At 40.9% G+C, this 22,445-nt stretch overlaps 1 protein-coding gene across 5 annotated transcripts in view; it reads right to left on the bottom strand.

Moving 5' to 3' along the window:
* LOC120538647 (leucine-rich repeat and fibronectin type III domain-containing protein 1-like protein) overlaps positions 1-6,606 on the bottom strand; it is a 561,847-nt gene extending 555,241 nt beyond the window's left edge. For 4 of the 5 annotated variants that reach the window (XR_005635489.1, XR_005635492.1, XR_005635491.1 and 1 more), the window contains exon 1: positions 4,111-6,606. The gene's annotated coding sequence lies outside the window, so the exon portion shown is untranslated. Of the gene's footprint in view, positions 1-3,823; positions 3,896-4,110 lie in introns of those variants that run through there. The other variant, XR_005635490.1, reaches the window with a different exon arrangement.
* Positions 6,607-22,445: the final 15,839 nt, after the last annotated feature.

Raw genomic sequence — 22,445 nt, forward strand, 5'->3', positions numbered from 1 at the left:
TCTATCAGATTCTAAAAACAACTGACGAAGCCATTCAAAAAGATTTAGCCACATCGTTGTGGTGGCAGTGTGTGCTGTTTCTTTTGAGGGCCATCGTCCATTATGTTTAAACGGGGACGGTTGCAGAATGGATCCACAGTCCCAGGTGCAAGTGTATTGTGGATACAGGGTGCGTCTCCTTCCAGGACAGGTGAGTGCAAGGGTAAAAGGATAAGAGTTGGGGTGGAGGACATATCATAAAAAGTTAAGATAAGGTCAGCCCCAAACCCTTCCATGATAATACAATGTACTGGAGTCTTTTCTTCTCCTCCAGTGTCCTCTGATAACTCTGCTCCTGGGTTGTCCCATAAGAGCTACAGCGGTTTGACTAATATAGGCAGTTACATTATAATGCAGCTGCCATCTCCTGTCTTGGGGAATTGAGATATGCAGCATTGTTTCAATCCTCCATGGACCTTCCAACACTCATTCCTTCATTTCCCTACAGTCGGCTCATCTCAAAAGGAGTCGAAGCCATTATAGTCTGTGATCTCCTACAATAATTTAATAGTAAGGACTAAATTATGTGAGCTTGATGAGTTAAGTTGGATGAATTAATTAAAAACATTCTCATGTGATCAACCTCATAGATACATGGGGAAAATAATAATTAATAATTTAAAATGTCTGCATACATTGAAAAGTGTTGCTGCATATTTGGTTAGACATGCAAGTAAGAGTTTCACTGCACACTTGACGAAAAACTTCAACTTAAGATAACTTTCATTGTCTCATTGACAGACAGAAAGAGGACCACGGTATTGCATTATGAGGTGAGTAGGGTTTGGTGAGAATGAAAAGCCACCAATCCCAAAATCTGAACTCCAAAATAAGTGTCGGGCTCAGAGGATAATATTCAGACTGGCAGAATCAACAGACGGGATCAGTTTCCTTACGCTGAATACACAAATCATTAACATCAATTACAGTAATCGAGAGATGCGTCTCAAAATATAAGCACGTCTATTCATATCTACCTCAGTGTCTATTTATCCTTATAAATTCAGCTTGTGAACTACCGAGGTTTGATCACAAAAACAAAAGAGAAGGCTCAGGAAAAGAAGAAGGGACAGCCTTTGTGGTAATGCACTCAAGGAAAAGACTGGACGGGTGCCATCTGTAACAAGCAGCATTAAAGTTCCATTAAGCTTTAACATTTTCTGAGAGGCACCCATTAATTGACAGATACAGTAGACGTTACATTTAGAGAGCTCAGCGAAACGATAATCAAGAAAATGCATCTTGTGCAGGGAAGGGTGAGGTGAAGGAGACATGTACTCACTTCGTATTATAGCCCATAATAATAATAATAATAATAATAATAATAATAATAATATGATGATGATGAAGAAGAAGGAGAAGAATAAAAGTAGTAATTATTATCATCATCATCATCATCATCAGTATTATTATTATTATTATTTTATTATTAACAATAATAAGAAGGAGAAGATGAAGGAGAATAAAAGTAATTATTATTAACATCATCATCAGCAGCAGCCGCATCATATTATTAATAATAATGATAAATAGAAGATGAAGAAGAAGGAGAAGAATAAAGGAAAAATATCATCATCATCATCATCATATTATTAATAATAATAATGATAATAATAAAATGATAAGATGAAGAAAAGAAGAGGAATAAAAGTAATAATTATTATTATCATATTATTATTATCATATTATTATTATTATTATTATTATTTTAAAAAGCTCTGCTTTGTCGCACAACTCTTATCTATTCAAGTCTGTTACACTGCCTTCCAAATTAGAGATTTAATGTCATTATTATTATAGGCAGTATTACAATTAGTACTAATAATGCACATTATGCTACAGTAAAAGAGAAATGCATATATTCATAAAATACCTCGATAATTTTAACATCTTATACACATTTTCTTTACTCAGTGAACAATGAATAAACAAAAAAAATGAAACAAAACAATTTAACCTTGTAACAAAATGATAATGGGAATTAATCAAACTACTTTTACTCCTGGAACAATAAAATCACTTTAAGCCTCTGCATTTGCCTTTCCGGGTCTCACTTTCTCAAGATCTGTACCACACAGCCCCCTGCCTGTTCAAATAAATAACACAGGAGAAGCACAAAAGTGATGGAAAGAAATGAGATATTTCTATTAAATGTCAGTGTGTGCAAGCAAGCCACCTTTATAGGCAGAAGAGATGAGTGTCAAGTGCTGTCTGTTGGTGAAAAGTAGAAAGTCAACAGATAGGAAAGGCGATAGATAGATAGATAGATAGATAGATAGATAGATAGATAGATAGATAGATAGATAGATAGATAGATAGATAGATAGATAGATAGACTGTGGGTGGCTGGTGCCCTGCCCGGGGTTTGTTTCCTGCCTTGTGCCCTGTGATGGCTGGGATTGGCTCCAGCAGACCCCCCTTGACCCTGTAATTAGGATATAGCGGGTTAGATAATGGATGGATGGATAGATAGATAGATAGATAGATAGATAGATAGATAGATAGATAGATAGATAGATATGAAAGGCACTATATAATAGATAGATAGATAGATAGATAGATAGATAGATAGATAGATAGATAGATACTTTGCTGCTACTCTGTAACATGAAATATAAGAAGAGTGCTTCTCATTTTTTTAAGATCCAGTATCTTGGATTTATAATTTTTAAAGTAGCACACCTGTAAAGCCTCGTCTGTTTATTAACTATGTATTGTAGTTCATTTAGTTTGAGAGAGAAGTCCATACACAGCACACTCCCTGCAGCGCTGAGCCGATCGTCAAGTGAAAGACGCCGAATAATGCTGTGTATTTTTTAAATTCTTTGTTTGTGTTTCTCTTTTCATGGAGAAGTCAGTCTAAAGTAATGTGTGTTCAGTGGTGTTTGCGAGTCGTTGTGATTGTATAAATATCGGAGTGCACCATTGCCCGGCCATGAAGCAGCAGTTTCTTTGCAGGACAGCCTCTATATAGCGCACTCACTCACTCACGCACGCACGCGCACAAACACTTTTCGCTCTCGCACTAAGCTATGTTAATTTTGTTCCCCATCAAGGCTACGCTGTCAGAGTGGACACAGACACACAGACACACACACGCACGCCCTTTTCCTTGCACGTCTGCACCACGAGCCCATCGCTCAGATGCTGTCCTCCTTCAAGTGTGAGCGCAGGTTAAGCCTTCCGCCCAGCCCGGCGCACTCACCTTGTTAAGATGAGAAAGTCATTATCTACGGCGAACCCTTAGTGGGCTCTGCTGATCAGGACGTGCCTCTTGAAGAGTTTCAGATACTAGTGTAATTCGGCTAGCCGTGCTTATCTGAGGTCACCTCGTTTACAAGTAATCAAGGAGAAGGGGGCGATAAGCAGAGGGTGTGGGCTTTTATATGAGAAGGTAATAAATAACTCAACACCCGGCTTTCTGTGTGGAACAGAGCTTAACATCTCCCTTTTCTCAAATGTACGGCATTTAACAACCCAACTCCCTTCACATAGAGATGGTATTTATAAAACAGCTTCATGCACCAGAAATGAACAAGTTGAAGTAAAATAATAAAGCACAATAAACATCCATATCGACTTCAATGAATGCTACACACTCAAAATTTCCGTCCCCACACTGGAGGCTTGTGAAAAATAACGGTTCACACTGTGATTGCTTTCACTGCTCGCACTAATGATGATTTTCATGGTGATCACTTTTCGCTATCTATCGACACAGACGTGTATTACATTTCTTCAAAGCAGCAGCATGAACGTCAAGGTGAAAAGAAGAAAGCTTTACCTTTACATGGTGTACAAAATGTGCCCAATTTAGCAGCGTCTCTTCCCAGATCTACGGAGAGGAGCAGCTGATCTCTCTCTCTCTCTCTCTCTCTCTCTCTCTCTCTCTCTCTCTCTCTCTCTCGGTCGCTCGCTCGCACACACGCTTGCCTGGTCGCTCTCTCTCTCTCTCTTTCTCTTGTTTCTCTTTCTCTCCTACGGTCTCCGTGTCTCCCTCACTCTCTCTCTCTTTTACTCCCCTCTCATCCCCCTTAAGCCCACCAATTCCAGGTGTAAGCGACGTGTTACCATTCGTTTCGGCTCCGCTAGTCTTGTTTTTTGCAGTAGCAGCAGCAGTCCAGGAAGAAGATGCGCAGGCAGGCTGGCGCTGAAAGGGCGGCTTCCATGCACAGCGATCAACAGAAAGCCGCGTTACTCTTCATCGCACGATCGGGATACTGGATGAGGAGAAGGGAGAAGATGATGATGTTGATGATGATGATGAAAGAAGAAGCAGAAGAAGAAATCCAAACCATTCGCCTGCGTTCCCTTTTTAGCTCCACTAGCAAGCAACAACAAGCTACCACAGCCCAAGGATGGACGATGCATAGTGCATACAATAAGTAAGGCGCCGCTTCACGAGCGCATCATCCCACTTGGAAGCGCGCAGGCTTTTCCTTTTTTGTAAAATATGCAGGTGGATAAAATGAAAGCGGGGCGAGCCGGGAGAGGCAGAGCACTCGTGCTGCACGGTAGATCCGTCCTGCTCTGCTGTCACATTTCAAATGAAATCCTGGAAGAAACCCAGTAATGTCGGTTGTAACATCCTCTGTGTGATTTTTTTTTTTCTTTTAAGGTTCTCCAAAAGACCAATAAACTCCCGTTAGTTTCTCATTCAGACAACTTCTCAGCCTATACGCGCTTCTGTTGTCCTTTCACTTGCAGTAATCCAAAATCTCTGGCGCTAAAGGTGTGTTTGTCTGTGGAAACAGCCTCTGGAGTGCCGGGAATATTCCACGTCGATTTTCCCCCCAACAAATAAAATTTTTAAAAAATGGACAAAAGGAGCCGTCAGACCATCGTTCTCTTGTTTTAAGAGCGGCAGTCTTCAGCTCTTGTGCGAGCCCCTTGTTTTCCTCAAGAATACACTGGCAAAGTAACGGACTATCGTCAATGCATTATTTATAAGGCAACTTTTTTTTATATTCCTCAAATAAATTAATTCCTTTTTTTTTCTTTATCCCTCGGCGATTCCATTTAGATGCATGCTGATGAAATGGAATATTTCTAAATCCATAATTAAAAACTGTCAGCATTCATAATTTCAGATGCAACATACCAAGTCCATCTCGTCCGTCTGTGGCTTAAAAAATAAGTTAATCAATTAAAATTAAATAACTGGCTGTCAGTTTAATAGCAGTTGCATAACTGGCAAATTATGCGCTGGCTGTTCGCAAAAAGCTTTGGAATTCAAACGGCATAGCCTAAAATTAAAATAAAATCCTTGATGACATGATGGTCTTTTTAGAAAAAAAAAGGTGTATAGCCAGTCTTTGAATAACGAAAATTGACTTTAAAAATATATAAACAAATCTAATATAAGTATATATGAATATGTAAAACTATGCAGCTCGTCTCTGGAAAAAAAATCCCATTAAATCAGCTTTACTGAATGCTATTTCTCAAATTAATCTTTTTTTATTATTTGTGTATAATCGTGGGCATAAATAATGTTAATACTTTAAAATCCTCCAAATTAAGGAGTTCATAATACTTATCTAGTGTTATATGTAATGACTAAGTTATTTTCCTCCTTGGAATCTTAGCGTTTTAAACAGTATCAGTAGCATAATAATAATAATAATAATAATAATAATAATAATAATAATAATAATAATCCTACATTTACGGTGAAGTCAACATGCCAGTAATCAAAGATTATTACTTCGAATTTATCAATTACATTTTAATACTGAAAAAATATATAAAAACTATATATATAAAAAAGGTTACTAATAAACTGAAATGAAGAGAAAATATTTCCAGCTATATTCCAAGCGGAAAAAAAGTCTTCTCGGTTATTGTTTCTAAAGAGGAATCCTTTCAATAATCCATTCCGGACGCGTCTACATTTTCAACAGCCCCTGCAAAGCGCCACGAATGAAGCTGCCACCGTCTCCACCTTCCTTACGGTCTCCCGGTCACAATATCAATCCAGGCGCAAAGTGTCTCTTCGTCGCGCGGAAGGTGAACGACGCCCCCCTTGATTGTGTCGAATGCGATCCTCGCCACAGAGCGACCCTTCACTGCCAAGCAGCAAGCTGCGCGCCGCTGCCTCTTCGAACTTCTCGACGGTTTCTCACTTTCGCAGGAGCAAAAGAAGCGTCTTTATCGCGCATCCTCTCAGAGGGGAGGCTGATTATCGAAGGCAGGTTAAGAATTGTTGCTGAATACCTCGCGGGCACGAATTACTAACTAGGAATCGAATCGTAGAAATGCGAAATAATGTACAGTATCTGTGATGCGTATTACCGCGGGTGTCCGCAGGCTGCCTGACGCTACTGCTTTGTTAAGTTACAGTTTTCTCTACGTGTATCATTACCTCCTGGTGCAGGGATCTGTTGCGGGCGCAACAGGTTGATAGTTTCTCCGTAGGCGGACGCTTTCTCACCCTGTCTTTACCGCATATTTATTTTACTGTAGCCCTGAGTCAAAATGCAGCGTGTTTAAAAAAGGGCGACTGCAGAGCTTAAGACAATTCACCATTAAAGTACAGCAGTAAAGAGAAGGATAGAGAATGACACAGCCAGAAACGACAAAATAGATAGATAGATAGATAGATAGATAGATAGATAGATAGATAGATAGATAGATAGATAGAATAGATAGATTTGATGTGAAAGGCACTATATAATAGATAGATAGATAGATAGATAGATAGATAGATAGATAGATAGATAGATAGATAGATAGATAGATATGAAAGGCACTATATGATAGATAGATAGATAGATAGATAGATAGATAGATAGATAGATAGATAGATTTGATGTGAAAGGCACTATATAATAGATAGATAGATAGATAGATAGATAGATAGATAGATAGATAGATAGATAGATGTGAAAGGCACTATATGATAGATTGATAGATAGATAGATTTGATGTGAAAGGCACTATATAATAGATAGATAGATAGATAGATATGAAAGGCACTATATAATAGATAGATAGATAGATAGATAGATAGATAGATAGATAGATAGATATGAAAGGCACTATATGATAGATAGATAGATAGATAGATAGATAGATAGATAGATAGATAGATAGATAGATAGATAGATTTGATGTGAAAGGCACTATATAATAGATAGATAGATAGATAGATAGATGTGAAAGGCACTATAAAATAGATAGATAGATAGATAGATAGATAGATAGATAGATAGATAGATATTTTTAAAATGACCTTTATCATGAACAATAACAAAAAATACAGTCATAAGACAAACAATCCCAATATTCAGGATATTAACAAAAAAGTCTGTATCACACAACCACCACTGCTCCCCCTTTACACTCCTCCTACTCCGCTCATAAATATAATCAAAAAGTTGACAATTCATTATAATACAAAGACCACCACTACTCCCCCTTTACACTCCTCCTACTCCGCACATTAATAAGAAAATCAGATGGTAATTCATTATAACACAAAAACCACCATTACTCCCCCTTTACACTCCTCCCACTCTGCATATTAATAGATTATTTTAATATTAAAAATAAACTTTACTTCGTGCAACAACAAAAAAAAAATTGAACACAGCAGTAGTATGCAGTTAATAAATATGTTGCATTACTCCACTACTATTGCCCCGTGCACACTTCTTACTCCACACATAAAGTACAGAATTTCCATATTAAATAAGTAATTCATAATTTGTTCATTAACCCACTATTCCCTTATACATGCCTCCTGATTCACACATAAATAATAAATAATTGTCCATAATAAACACACAATTCATAATCAGTTTACTCCACCATCACTCCCCCTGTACTCGTCTCCTACTCCGTACATCGCTCTCCATTATACACACAGCATTGTATTCCCCAGGAGTCTCCTATTCTGAGCTTTCAATCATCCAGTATTTAAATATTTTGAAGGACATTTAAAGAAGTCACCACCCAGTCACCAGCTTGCCCTTCTCAACAGAACACAAAGCCCCCCCAAGCCCCCATAAATCACAGAAGGTCTGCATGTCTCCAATGAGTTGATGGTAAGTGAACTCCAACTTCAACCGGCACTTCACCAGCACTTTAAACATCAGGAGCACATCGTGGTCTTTGAGTTTTTCTCTGTTCCTCCTGGTTTTGAGGATTGACAGTTTTGCTTGGCCCAGTAGATAATTTCCCAGCACACACTTGTTTCTCTGTCTCTGAGTATACTTAATACCAAAAATAAATCCAACAGTTGACAATGACAGTCCTATTCTATCCAAAAGTATCTTGAGAAATATAAAAAATGGTTCGAGCCGTTTGCAGTTAACAAAAGATGAAAACAGTCTCGCTGTTGACAAACGGACAACAATCTGATGTTCCTGGTGAAATAACCGATAAAAAGGAGTTGGTGGCGAGAGCCCCATGAAGAATCCTCCATTGCAGGTCGCCAATTCTTTTTTGCAGTGGTTGTTTATAAAAGTTCTCCACGCTGGAGTTTCATTCACTCCAACATGCAGTTCTTGTCTCCAGCGTGTGTCTGGCAAGTCTCTAAGAAATTTATAAAAAGTCACCTTAACACACACCTGGTAGAGCTCATTTTTTCCCATCGTGTCAAACTGCTTGTCTATTAAGTTGCCAACTTTCAGAATGGAGCCTGGCGGTCAGTGCAGTCTGTGACGTTGGGTTTGACTTGGATGACGAGTTCTGTGATATCTGAGTTGAAGATCGGATTGTCCGGAGACGCTCTGGCACAGTGACCCTGCGCCTAAGTTCACCAAGGCCTCCTTAAACTGGCACAGAAAGTGGTGTACAAGGCGTTCAGACCTCACGCCCAGGACCGATGTGAGGTGTGCTGCGTGTGCCATGTGCTAGTGTGGTTATTTAAAAGATGGCCAATCTTCGTGATTCCACTTTTAATAAGGATTGAGGTGAAGTGACAAGAGAAAAGCAGAGGAGATTTCAACACATTATTCCTAATCAGAGGTTCCTCTAAAAAACAATGAAGATTGCCAAAAACAAAACGAGATCTCATAAGTTTACTATGCCAAGTAAGCAACATTGACTGATAGAATTTTGGCAAAACTGATAAAGTTAGTTTGGAGACGTCTAAGAGGAGTAGCTGTTTGTCAAATTTTAACTCGCTCACTTTGTGTAAAATTACAAACGCCAGGTCTCTCCAAGGCAGGCCGTCTGGACCATAGAACAGCCTCTGCAGCGTCTGGAGCCTGAAGGCCTCGATTTTACTTCTGACGTCAATCAGTCCCTGCCCTCCTTCTGCCACTGGTAGGTGCAGCACACCTCTCTGGACCCAGTGTAGACTGTCCCAAAAAAAGTCAAGGATGATCGTCTGTACGGATTTGATCAGAGCTATTGGTGGATCAGCACACCTGAGCTTGTGCCAAAACATGGAGGCAATCAAGTTATTCAGGATTAACACCCTGCCTCTACATGAAATGTCCCTCAGAAGCCACTTCCAACGGTTCAGCCTTGCTTGGATCAGATCTGTCCACCCCACCCAATTTTCTACAGCAGTGCCATCTGTGCCTAAATACACCCCCAGGTACTTAAACACGTTTCTATTCCATTGGAGGGTCTCAGGAAGAGCTGGAGGAGAGCGAGTCCCCAGTCACCCAGCAAGAAAGCATTGCTCTTGAGCCAATTGACTTTCGCTGGCGTCAGTTTTGAAAACGTCTAAGCAGTTGACTAAAGTGTTTACCTCAGATGTAGAAGACACAAAGACAGTAATATCATCTGCGTAGGCAACGACCTTAAAACAAGCAGTGGGGCAAACTGGGATGCTGAGACCAGAAAGACGACGCCTGAGCTGCTCTAGGAGGGGCTCAATTGACAGAGAGTAGAGCATCCCTGAGAGTGGGCAGCCCTGGCGAATACCCCTGGTGACAGAGAAAGGGGCTGTTGTGGCACCGTTAATCTTCAGAACGCCATATATATTTGAGTAAAGCATTCCAATGTATTTGGAGAAGGAGGACCCAAACCCAAAAGCTTGTAGGACTCTGAACAGATATTGGTGATCCACTCTGTCAAAAGCTTTTCTTGATCCAATGAGATCATTCCTGCCTTTAAACCGAGAAGCTTTGAAGTCGTAATCAGGTCTCGCACCAGAAATATATTGTCAAAGATGGAGCGGTCTGGCACACAGTAGGTCTGATCTGACCTGATGACACACCCCATTACTCTACGCAGGCGAGTAGCCAGAGCCCTGGACAGAATCTTATAATCCGTACATAAAAGGCTAACAGGACGCCAGTTCTTGAGGTCGGACAAATCTCCTTTTTTTGGGAGCAGAGCAATAACAGCCCGCCGACAGGATAATGGCAGTTCATTGTTCATTATGCTCTCTCGAAGACTGCCAATAAATCCGCACCTAATAAATTCCAGAATGTCTTAAAAAACTCGACCGTCAGGCCGTCTATGCCAGGTGACTTTCCTGTATTTAGTTCGCTGAGGGCCGTAGTCAAGTCCTGTAAGCTGAGGGTTGTATCCAGAAGCTCTTTTTCCGTTTTGGGGATTTGTGGCAGGTTGTCTAGGAGGCTCCTGGTCTCAGAAGAATCTTCTGTTGTTTCGCACAGAACAGCTTTTATAAAAATCATGAGCAATAGCTCTGATGGCCTCAGGCTCCTCGATGATCGCCCATCCTCATTTTTCAGAGCGTGAATCACTTTACTCTGTGATCTTTTCTTTTCAAGTCCAAAAAATTGAGAAGGAGAATCCATTTCACCAACTCCTGAATTCTTGAGCACAAGAGCACCATGCACCCGTCTGTCCAATAAGTCCATGAGATCTTGTTTTTTTGTTTTAGATTTTCAAAGACGCCATCGTTAAAAGAGCTGTCTAAAGACGAAGAAAGCTCTAAGATGTCCTCCTCCAACTCTGCCATTGCCTTCCTCATATTCTGAGTTGCATTCTGCGTGTATTGCTGACACAGCACTTTGATCTGAGTTTTTGAACAGTCCCACCACTGCCGCAGAGATGAAAAGGAACTTGTCGTCAACCTCCACCTCTTCCAGAAGAATTCAAAAACTTCAATGAAACGGAGATCTTTCAGTAGGCTGTTGTTGAAGTGCCAGTATGACGGAAAGGAAGATTGAAATGGAAGTGAAACTTTGAGAAGGACAAGACTGTGATCAGAAAAGCCAGAAGGATGAATGGAGCAGTTCGCTATAAGATTGCTGTGGTGATTCAAGCAATACACTCTATCTAGTCTCGCCATGGAGATCGAGCCCCCCGAACCCTTCACCCACGTGTACTGGCGAATTCCTGGGTGTAATGCCCTCCAGACATCAAAAAGGTCGGCCTTGCTGAGGACTGACTTTAAGTGAGCCGCGGAGCTGGGGTGAGGCTCCAGGCCATTTCTATCTAAGGAGGCGTCATCTGTGCAGTTAAAATCTCCCCACAAAAACAAGATCTTCATCTTTGCACTGCACAAGTAAGTCATGGAGCAAAGAGAAAACAGCAAACGCTCCCTTCCTTCATTGGGTGCATAAACATTTATGAAGACCCACGTTGTGCCCCCTAAGCAGGCTTCCACTTTCAGCAGTCTGCCTTTAACTACCTCTGTCACGCTAGTCGAGTCGGGTGAGAAAGAAGTAGAAAACAGAATGGCGACCCCGGCACTAACACTCGACCCGTGGCTCAAAAACATCTGTCCCTGCCAGCCTCTGTGCCAGTCTGCCTGGTTAGCAGGGTCTGTGTGAGTTTCTTGTAAAAAAATAACACTAAGCTCCTTATTAAGTAGATAATCAAACACCGCGACCCGCTTGTTGTCATGTCGACTTCCATTGATGTTAATTGTGCCAAAATTACACAAAGGCATGAAAAGCAAAAAGAAAAGCAGTCACCAAAACAACTTTAAAAAAGACATGGAAGGACGTGTCCAGCAGTACATCATACTGGCTTGGGATTTAAGGATCTTTTCACCCTGCTCATCACATTTTTCAGCCGCACAGCTTCAGTTCTCTTAAGGCCTAAAGCTGTAGCCTGGCGTAGGACCCCCTTAGCTGAGCTCAAAAACAGTTGGAGATCGGGAAATGGTGACTCACATTCACCCCCCTCTTGCCCTCAATAAATTTTACAAAACGGATTATGTTGTCGTTACTGTAGCCACCACGGAAGCTCAGCTGAGGTGACAGATTGGACCTCACTGATGTCCCGAGCCACCGCCTTCATCCTGACTCACAATACCGACGTCTGCAGGCACCTCAGGCTCATCTTGAACATTCTCTGAGTCGTCAGCTGCGGAGACTGAGCTCTCAACTTTATTGTGTTTAAGTGCAACACTGCTACATGCGGACCCGTCTTTCCTTTTTCTTGTCACAGGCTTTACCCACTCTGTGTCATCCTCCATTTCTTGAACATTGCTCGCTGTTGTCTGCTGAGGTGCTCATCTTATTGATCGCACCCTCAGCCCTAACATTCTCCTCAACCTCTCGTATCTGTTGTACAGCTTCTGTTTCAATGAGCTCGCGCGGGGCAGAGCCCCATCATCATGAACGGAAGCCACACTCACAGGCTGCTCAGCACCATCACTCGTATGTGCAGAATGAACAGTAACACCGTCCGTAGGCAGTGATCCGGCCTCAGCCGCAGCGTCCTTCTCTGGGGCGCTCTCACCACTCTGCACGACTTTAGTTGCGGGCGCGGACTCAGCCGCATCCGCCGGCTCAGCTGCGTTCAGGTGCCAGTTGCGCCATCATAGCAGGTAAAGAACTGCCCTGATCCTGCACACTCTGACCAGGGCCCTCCATTAAGTCCTCCTCCACATCAGAAAACTGACGGAAGACTCACTGCCTTCATCGTCAAATAATATCGAGTAGTCCTCGCGGCTACTTTTAGAAACACCAGGTACTGCGGAGTCTGTAGTTTCCTCAGAGCGCTTACACTGGCTAACCTTGTGCCCCACTTGACCGCACTTAAAACATTTCATGGACTCGGATGATATAAAAACCACATAATCAAATCCATCTACTCTGAATTTGAGAGCCACATCAAGTTCACCTTGTAAATCGTTTAAAATCATGTGAACTTGTCTCCTGAAAGAAACGACATGTTTTAAGTCGGGTGATCGACAGCCCAAGGGAATCATTGAAACTTTTGATATGATCTGCCCATATCTTTCAAGTTCTTTGATGAGAATATCATTCTTTAGAAACGGAGGAACATTTGAAATAATCACTCTCCGTGCAGGAGTAGAAAGAGGTAAAACTGAAATTAAGGTACCGTTAATAATCACACCATTCTGAACAAGAGTATGCACCAAACTCTCATCATTTAGAAACAGGACAACACTTTTATTCATCCGAGACGCTGAACGTACATTTTTACAGCCGATTAACTTGCCGACTTCCACTACACACGCCTCAACAGAGACCATCGGATCAACCAACAACTTCACGCCATGCCGGCGTGTTAAGTTTTCAAAATTGCGCGGCATCAAGCCAGGCGGTGTTTGTCTCGGCGGCCATTGCGGCCACGCCGCAAATACAATACTGGAGTCAATAAGAAAAACAATATGTAGACAGCAAAATAACCCTACACATTAGAGAAAACAAAAACAAAAATATAAAGATTAGGAAAAAAAGAATAAGAAATACTCACGAGCCCACCCGGCACGCCACCACCTCCTCCACCTCCCGCCAGCAACCCACAGACACGCCCACGAAAGACCTACGCAATCAAACCACAGACCGACAGCGAAACAGCATAGATAGATAGATAGATAGATAGATAGATAGATAGATAGATAGATAGATAGATAGATAGATAGAAAGGCACTATATGATAGATAGATAGATAGATAGATAGATAGATAGATAGATAGATAGATAGATAGATAGATAGATAGATGTGAAAGGCACTATAAAATAGATAGATAGATAGATAGATAGATAGATAGATAGATAGATAGATAGATAGATAGATAGATAGATGAAAGGCACTATATAATAGATAGATAGATAGATAGATAGATAGATAGATAGATAGATAGATAGATGAAAGGCACTTTATAATAGATAGATAGATAGATAGATAGATAGATAGATAGATAGATAGATAGATAGATAGATAGATAGATAGATAGATAGATAGATAGATAGATAGATAGATTCTCCACAGTTCGTTTGCCTTTTTCCTCCTGTTTTCCTGAGAGCCCCCCTCTAGGGTGGGTGAGGGTGTCGTGCACATTTCAGGCTCAGAAATTGACTTGTCTTTATCTCCTCGCAGCTCTAAACCTCCAGTCCTCCTCAAACCGTTCATTAAAAGTCTGCTCTTTTTGTCTTTTTCATGACTGCAGCATATTCTTATTTCCAAACCTTTTCTTTCCAGTTGACTTGTTCTTTTTTCCTGAAGAGCCCCCGATTGTGTACTGCCGAATGTTTGCTTTCTTTTACACAAATCCTCCGTGGTTCTCTTGTCTAAATGTGCTCTAGCAACACTCCATAAGATTGTGTATACAGAAGCATTAAAAAGGTTTGCCTTTGGAGAAAGGTTACCTTCTGCGAGATACACGGAGATTCTTTGTGATAACATTCTCGAGCTTTTCTAAAGGGATCAACAAGGATTTCCAGCTCTTTTATTTCTGGAAGATGAAACCAGCAGACATGTGTGTGCCCTCCGATTATCATGCAAATATCGAGATTGATCCAAGCATTTGTAATTTCTTTTTTTTTTTTTAATTCTATTAATTTTTTTGCAATCATTCCATACAAATCAATCAATTTTTACAAAAAGTAGGATTGAGAACAAGTCGACCCCCACCCCTGTGTTTTTTTTTTTTTTGTAATTTCTAAATCAAGTTATTTTGTTTATTTAAATAGTTTTATTGGGGAGACTCTGAACATGGAGAATTCAAGAACTAATTCAAAAGGAATTCTTATCATTGACAGCCAATTATATTCAAAGCACATTTGTCTGTAATTTCAATTAACTTTGCACCTCAGCCATTACCAGGTCAAGTAACCTTTGTGTTCCAGGCTAGATAATCGTTAATTAGGTTGCGGGTTTTCAAAGTAAAATCAGTCCCAATGCACTCTTCCTTTATTGTTCAAAAGCTGAAATAAACTGATAAGTAATAAAGCAAAAATCGGCACGTGCCATAAATATTTCACTATCATTCCATACTATTAAGGTAACACTCTGGAGATTAAAAGAAAAAAATCAATTACGGGGAACACTAGCAGAATGCTGTGATTAATCGGAGATGAAGGTTACTCCACATGGCTAATGGCTCTCATTAAAGACCTCATTCTACTGTTTCCTCATTTCGTTGGGTACAAAAACACAGACATTCAATAAGGCAAACAAACCATTTAGGGAATACGAGATATGCAGAAGGGAGATTTAAATGAACAGTGATCAAACAGTCCATCTTAAAACTAAACTGCGCATATGGCTTTCATTTAGTAGTAAAAATGTCTACATTAACATAAGCTGCCCTAATTCAGGGTGTTCAAATGTAATGACTTACTTTATGAGGTAGAAGCATATAATAAATAAGAAGAGTTGTGTCATATATTTGAAACATCCATATGTGTACTTCAATTGAAATGTGTGAAGTCGAAATATTCTCTGCTGTAATAGAAATTTGTTATTTTTCACCTTCTGATGGAGGTCCATAGCAGTCTAGATCTGTAGTAAAGGATCAAAAATCAACAAATAACATCATATTCAGAATTTCTGACCTTGAAATAGTCTGAATCCTAATTTCTCAAAAAGTGGGTTGAGTTGTATGTTTGCCACGAGTCGCGAGCCATTTAAGTGGAAGTAGGTAGCAGTTTGTCGTGATTGCGTCTGATGGTCGTTTTCAAATCAGCAAGGAGAACTGCATACTCCAGCTCTTGATGATCACACGCTTGAATCTTCTTGGTGGTACCTGATGATTGCATTTGAGTCACAAAGGGGAGAACCCAACATTCTGCTCTGATGGTCAAACTTGAATTTCCATAGTGGAACCTGATGGTCATTTTTGAATCAGCAAGGGGAACTGCACTCCAGCTCTGACAACTGTGCTTGAATCTTCATGGTGGCACCTGATGATTGCATTTGAGTCATGAAGAGGGGGGCCCCCCAATCTGCTCTGACGATCGCACCTGAATTTCCATAGTGGAACCTGATGGTCATTTTTGAATCAGCAAGGGGAACTGCACTCTCCTACTCTGACGATTATACCTGAATCTTCATGATAGCACCTGATGATTGCATTTGAGTCACCAAGGGGGTGATCCCTGGGACCCCCCAATCTGCACTGACGATCACACTTGAATTTCCATAGTGGAACCTGGTGATCATTTTAAAATCAGCAAGGGGAACTGCACACTCCAACTCTGACGATCACATGCTTGAATCTTCATGGTGGTACTCGATGATTTCATTTGAGTCACAAAGGGGGGAACCCCCCAATCTGCTCTGACAATTGAACTTGAATTTCCATAGTGGAACCTGATGGACATTTTCGATTTCGCAAGGAGAATTGCACTCTCCTACTCTGATGATTATGCCTGAATCTTCATGGTGGCACCTGGTGGTCATTTTCAAATCAGCAAAAGGAACTGCACACTCCAGCTCTGATTATAGCATGCTTGAATCTTCATCGTGGCACCTGATAATTGCATTTGAGTCACAAGGGGTGGACCCCCAAATCTGCTCTGACGATCGAACTTGAATTTCCATAGTGGAACCTGATGGTCATTTTCAAATCAGCAAGGTGAACTGCACACTTCAGCTCTGACGATTGCACGCTTGAATCTCAATGGTGGCACCTGATGATCACACTGGAAACACCAAGGGGGAAACCCTTCTGTTCTTATGATTCTGCTTGAATCTCCACAGTGGAACCTGATGGTCGTTTTCAAAGGGGGGCTGTACAGATGATCGCACTGGAATCGATGATTGTGCTTGGCACAAACTGGTGTGGCTGGCCATCTGATCATCTCGCTAATCTATGTTTTAACTTTGTTTTTATGTTTTAGTTTATCTCAACGGCCACTGTCCTATGATCATGATTCTTTCCTTACCATATTTTCTGGCTTGCTTTCCTCTCAATTTTCATCTCCTGATGGGATATTATGTGAACCTCCACCTTTTTTTATTCATCTCCTGGCTTCTTCACCTGGACGCCAGTGTTCACCTGTATCAGTGAGTTGAATGCCTCTCGGAGACGCAAACGCACCCGCATATTGCTGTTAAACAACGCCGGCTCAAGTCCCAGAGCTTGGATTCCTGATGCCTGCGAGTCACCTATGACCCATCTTCTCCTGCACAGGACTCCATCCCTGGTTCATGGGTGCTGGATAATTTCTCCATTTCAAGGCGGCATCACTCTTCCTCGGTGTGCTCCCAGGCAGTAAACGCTGCTAATCTTCGCATGCTTACCCGTGCTCATCCCTCAGCAAGCTCTTCTACTTCTATCAAGTCTGCTCTCTTGAACGTGCCATCAGTGTCTAATGAAACTTTTATTCTGCAAGACTTTATTATCTCATATAATCTGGATTTCTTTTTCATCACTGAGACCTGGATTGTAAATGGTGACTCTTCATGTTTTACCGACCGGTACCATCAGGTTATTCATTTTTAAACTCTCTGCGGCTGACTCGTGGTGGTGAGGGCATTGCCACTGTTTTTAAAAGTATGTTCTTGTGTCGGAGCCTTACAAAGGGTTCGTTTAGTAGCTTCAAAGTGTGCAGCTCCCCTTCTTTGCTGTTTACTGAGGTTTGTAGACCTCCTATAATTAATGATATCTTCATTTCTAAATTCTCTGATCTCCTGGCTGATATCACCCTCTCCCATGACAAAGTATTTATTGTTAGTGATTTTAACATTCACGTTTGTTGTCAATCGAAACCTTTGGTTAATGACTTTTCATCACTATTGGACTCATTTGATTTTATCCAGCATATTAATACTCCAACTCACTCCCTCGGTCACACCCTTGATCTCATCCTTACTCGTGATATTTCAGTTAATAATGTTGATTTATGCAATGTTTCTTTCACTGATCATTTTTCTATAATGATGGATTTGAATATCACTGTTGATGTCCCGACTACTAGTTGTCCCCCACGCTGATCTCGCTTTCTAAATTCTTCTATTATATCCGATTTTAAAACCATAATCTCTAGTCTTGACGTGCATGTCCAAAATGATGGTATCAATGATTCTGTCTTAAAATTTAATTCTTCTTGTAAAACAGTTTTAGACTCAATTGCTCCGCTCAAGATACGCTGTAATAAGGGAAGTCCTGCTCTCTGGTTAAATGAAACTACGCGATTGCTGCGCCGCGCCTGTCGAACTGTGGAATGGTGTTGGAAAAAAGATGGACTGCTTGTTTCTAAACAGATTTTTAGGACTTCTCTATTGAACTTCCAGGCTGCAGTTTAGAAAGATTTCTTTGCTGATTTAGTATCCCGTCAGTCTAAGAATCCTAGGGTTGTATTTAATTCAACTAATGAGGCCAGTCACCCTCATTCTGTGATGGGATTAAAGAGCACTGTTCTTTCATGTGAGCAGTTTCTTTTATTCTTTGTCAGCAAAATTGATACAATCTGCTGTGGCATTGTTCAAACTGGCTATGAACTTCCTACTGTTAAACAGAGCATTGTCTTGGAATCTTTTGATCCCATATTTTATTCTAAAATTTGCAAAATAGAGTGACTTTGACTCCTTGTATAGCAATAAGGGTTAGAGTGATGTGACATGTACTTCTTCAAGTGCTTCTGATCATTTTCTCCGTAGACACGTATTATTTTACCTTTTATTGTAACAGTGTAATTTTTTTGCAGAAAACATACAGGAATGTTCTCAAAGCCAAAAGTTTTCGGGTCATGATGGCCATCACTAGGGGGGAACTGTGAAAAACTCAGCGTCTTGCATAACTAGACATTGAGACAAGTAGAACTGTATGTCATATGTGAGGGTTTTCTCATGTCAGTGAGTCAGTAGGCTCCCACTATAAAAACAAATGTGGTTTTAACTCTTTTAGGGCTAATTTTTTTTTTTGTTTCTTATCTCCCAGGGCTGAATATTTTTCCAAAAACTAACATTTTTTAAAAAAGAACACAAAGCAATTGTTTAACATATCAAATCAACAAAAATATTTACTTTTGACAAATGTTACTGTCTTGCATGTTGTATGAGCCTGCATACTCTATGATTTCACATACATATCACATACATTTTACACAGCAAAGTCCTGCAAAGTCTGATCTCGCTCAAAGCAGCCAATTTCAGTCATTGCCACATTGCATTGCTTACAATACGTGTTGCTTTGGTGCCTACTTTTCAATTGTCTGTTTGTCACATATATTGTTAGTGTGTACTGTAGAGAGACAAGTCACCCTTTTGCCATCGTGCCATTCCACTGCCACCAAGTTTTCTGCCCGCATGAAAACTGTATTGTCACCTCTTTTTATCTTCTGAAACTTTATGAACTTCATGCATGGCATTATAGCCTGGCTCACCCCATGGAATTTGCTTCTGTTTATTACAGAAGTGAATAAAACTTTGCAGCAGCACATACCTATCACCATGCTGCATAACCTGTCCAAAGCCACCAGGGGACAAAGCACGTTTGGACCAATGCTCCCTGAAGTTATATCACCAGTTCTGTCCCATCTCTATTTGTAATACCACAACACGCTTCATCTCGTCTTTTGTTGTGGGTTTACACTTTGAAAAACGAGAATGCGATGCAAACACAGACCGCGATTCAAAAAATTTCTCTGCCTACCTGTTTATCTCGTCTGACGGTAGCTGAAAAGCAGCATCAGGAGAGAGCAGCCTGAAGTACAGCAGCTGGTTATCTGTCGCGTCCAACAGCAAGCCATGCCGTCTTGTGAAGTCCAGCAGTCAAATCGGCTCTCAATGGATCAATGTCTGTGTATTTATCCCACACGAACCTTGCGGTAGATGCATCGGCTGCGTGAAGGCGCTCAACTGGCAGCAGATCCGCTGGCTCGGCATCGGCTGGTGTTTGATCAGCTGATGCCGGCTTCTCACTCTCTTGCTCGATCTCCTGATCACTGTCAATAAAATCCGATTCTGAAAAATCAGAGTCCGACTCCGCGATAATGCGCAAAACATTGTCTGCTGAGTGTTTTCTTTTCTGAACTCACTTCGCTCCTTTGTCACATGTCGATGCCATCTTGCCATTGTTTACATTTCGAAACTCACGCACACGCTAGGATTAGTTGCCGAGTCAACGAGTCTAGCATTCCTCCAAGCACAGAGGGAATGTCTGTGACGTGACAGTGAGATTTGTCGCCATTAACAGCTGATTATCGCCCTCTATCCCTGGATGTCGACTTTAGTCAACACGTGCCCTCAACCCCTCCTGTCAACAAAAGTCGACATACGCCCTAAAAGAGTTAAATCCATTCGCACCTCTCCAACAGTGTCTTTTGTGTTGTAAATGTGTTGATCAGCACAAGCAGCAAGCTGCCTGCTATCCCATCCCACTACCACCGCAGAAAGGGCAAAAAGCTCTCCCAGCTCAAGGTTAGCTTTTTTTTTTTTATTCAGTTTTATTCTTTTAGTCACGTTTACGCTCCCCCCGATCTGACATGGGAGTTTTCAAATAAAGACGTGCTATAACAGAGGTAAACTAAGATGAGGATGAGGGTTCAACATCAGAGAAAGGGAACAGAACACCTTCCTGCGAGAAAAGTTCACTCACATATAAAACCAACGCAGCTGCACCAGGCGTAAAAGTGAAAGATGGCACCGTTTGGATGCAGCGAGAAGATTGGCGTCATCCTGCCTGTCAGTCTGCCCCACATCTGTCGTCCAACAAAACAGCACAGCTTACAGAGCTCACCAACGTATCATGCAAAGTCCTGTTTATGATTATGTTTTGTGATGGTCTTTATGTAAAAAACATTTATATGTTACATATATTAATGTCAGATCGAATGTTATTGACCTTGATTTATTAACTTATCTTCCTACAGCGTAAAGTCACAAGTAGACTGCAGATTTTCTTGTGTTTGAACGACAAGGGTAGTCTGACACAGTACATGTGTACTGAAGTGACTTAAGCTGAAGGTGGAAGCTCCTGTTGCACCTTTTGTAACTGTGTTTGATTTTATTCAGGAAAAGATCCCAGTCACCCCACAGGAGAAAGACTTTCAGAGCCTGTGGTTATAAAGCTTATTATGAAACCGTTTCTGAACAAAGGCAGAACCATAACAAGAGTTGCATGGAGCTTCCACCTGCAGCTAAAGTAAATTCAGGACTGCACCAAACTCCAACTCCCATGGAGCCCTGCAGGAGTCTGAGGCACCGCTGCAACCAAGGGGGTGCTGCCACCTAGCTCTCTGGGGGACATAATGCTCTGGGTGTGCTTCCTCCCTGAGTCCTTCCAGGGTAAAGGCATCTCAGCTGGGCAAGGGTGCCATCCGTACACCAAAGGAGCAAGTAAAGAAGTGTATCCTGTTCCCCTGAAATACAGGCTTATTCCAAAATGTCATTGATTAGGTCCTGCCATATTTTAAAAAAAAAGGTTTTGCACAGATCTTCTAAGTGTAAATTAGATTTTTTTCAAATTTCAAGCAGTATATAACAACTGTTAGCCACTGACTTAAATGAGGTGAGTTAGGATTCTTCCAGTTGAGTAAGATAAGTCTACATGCTAATAGTAAAGGCAGTCACAGTTTGTTTGTCCTTCTCCACTTTAAGCCCCTCTGTGAGACCACCAAACACAGCTGTTAATGAGTTAGGAGGGATTGTGACACCAAGGCTGTCAGAAAGACATTTAAAGATTATGGCCCAGAATGATGTTAATTTGGTGCAGGCCCAAAACATGTGACCCAGAGAGGCTGGAGCTCGATTGCAACATTTACAGGTTGAATCATTATGGACAATTTTAAATGAGATAAATGTGCTTGAAAAAAAAATTCTAAGTTGAATGACTGAAAACTTTGCCCATATGGAGTTGAAGCAGCAATATCTTCCAAATTAGCTTCTATAAAGTACTGAATTTAGAGTCTGGATTCTTTTATGAATGAGAGATGTCAGTTTTGAATTTTTTTTGCAATTTTCATTTGTAATTCTTTCTGAACAATTGTTTTTACTTTATCATAATGGGTTTCTGAGTTTAGATTAATGGCAGTAATAACAAATTTGTCCATTTAAAATTCATTTTACAATGCAACAAAAGTGTGCAGAAAGTGAAGGGGTCTGAGTATTTTCTAAATGTATTGTAAATCCATCATATACAAAGAGGTATAAATGGCCGCCACTAACGTTAATTTGATCGTGTTGACCTTTGTGAAAGAAAAGACAAAGAGCCACAAAAAGGTTTGGGGCAGCATCCCGTTTACTTGAGCCCAGCTGCTAAACATTAAATTGGTTGTACAGTTGTGTACAGATTGGAGTCCAAAACAGAACTGACTGGGTGAGGTTAA

This window comes from Polypterus senegalus, chromosome 11 (genome assembly GCF_016835505.1).
Source record: "Polypterus senegalus isolate Bchr_013 chromosome 11, ASM1683550v1, whole genome shotgun sequence".
NCBI classification, from domain to species: Eukaryota; Metazoa; Chordata; class Cladistia; order Polypteriformes; family Polypteridae; genus Polypterus; species Polypterus senegalus.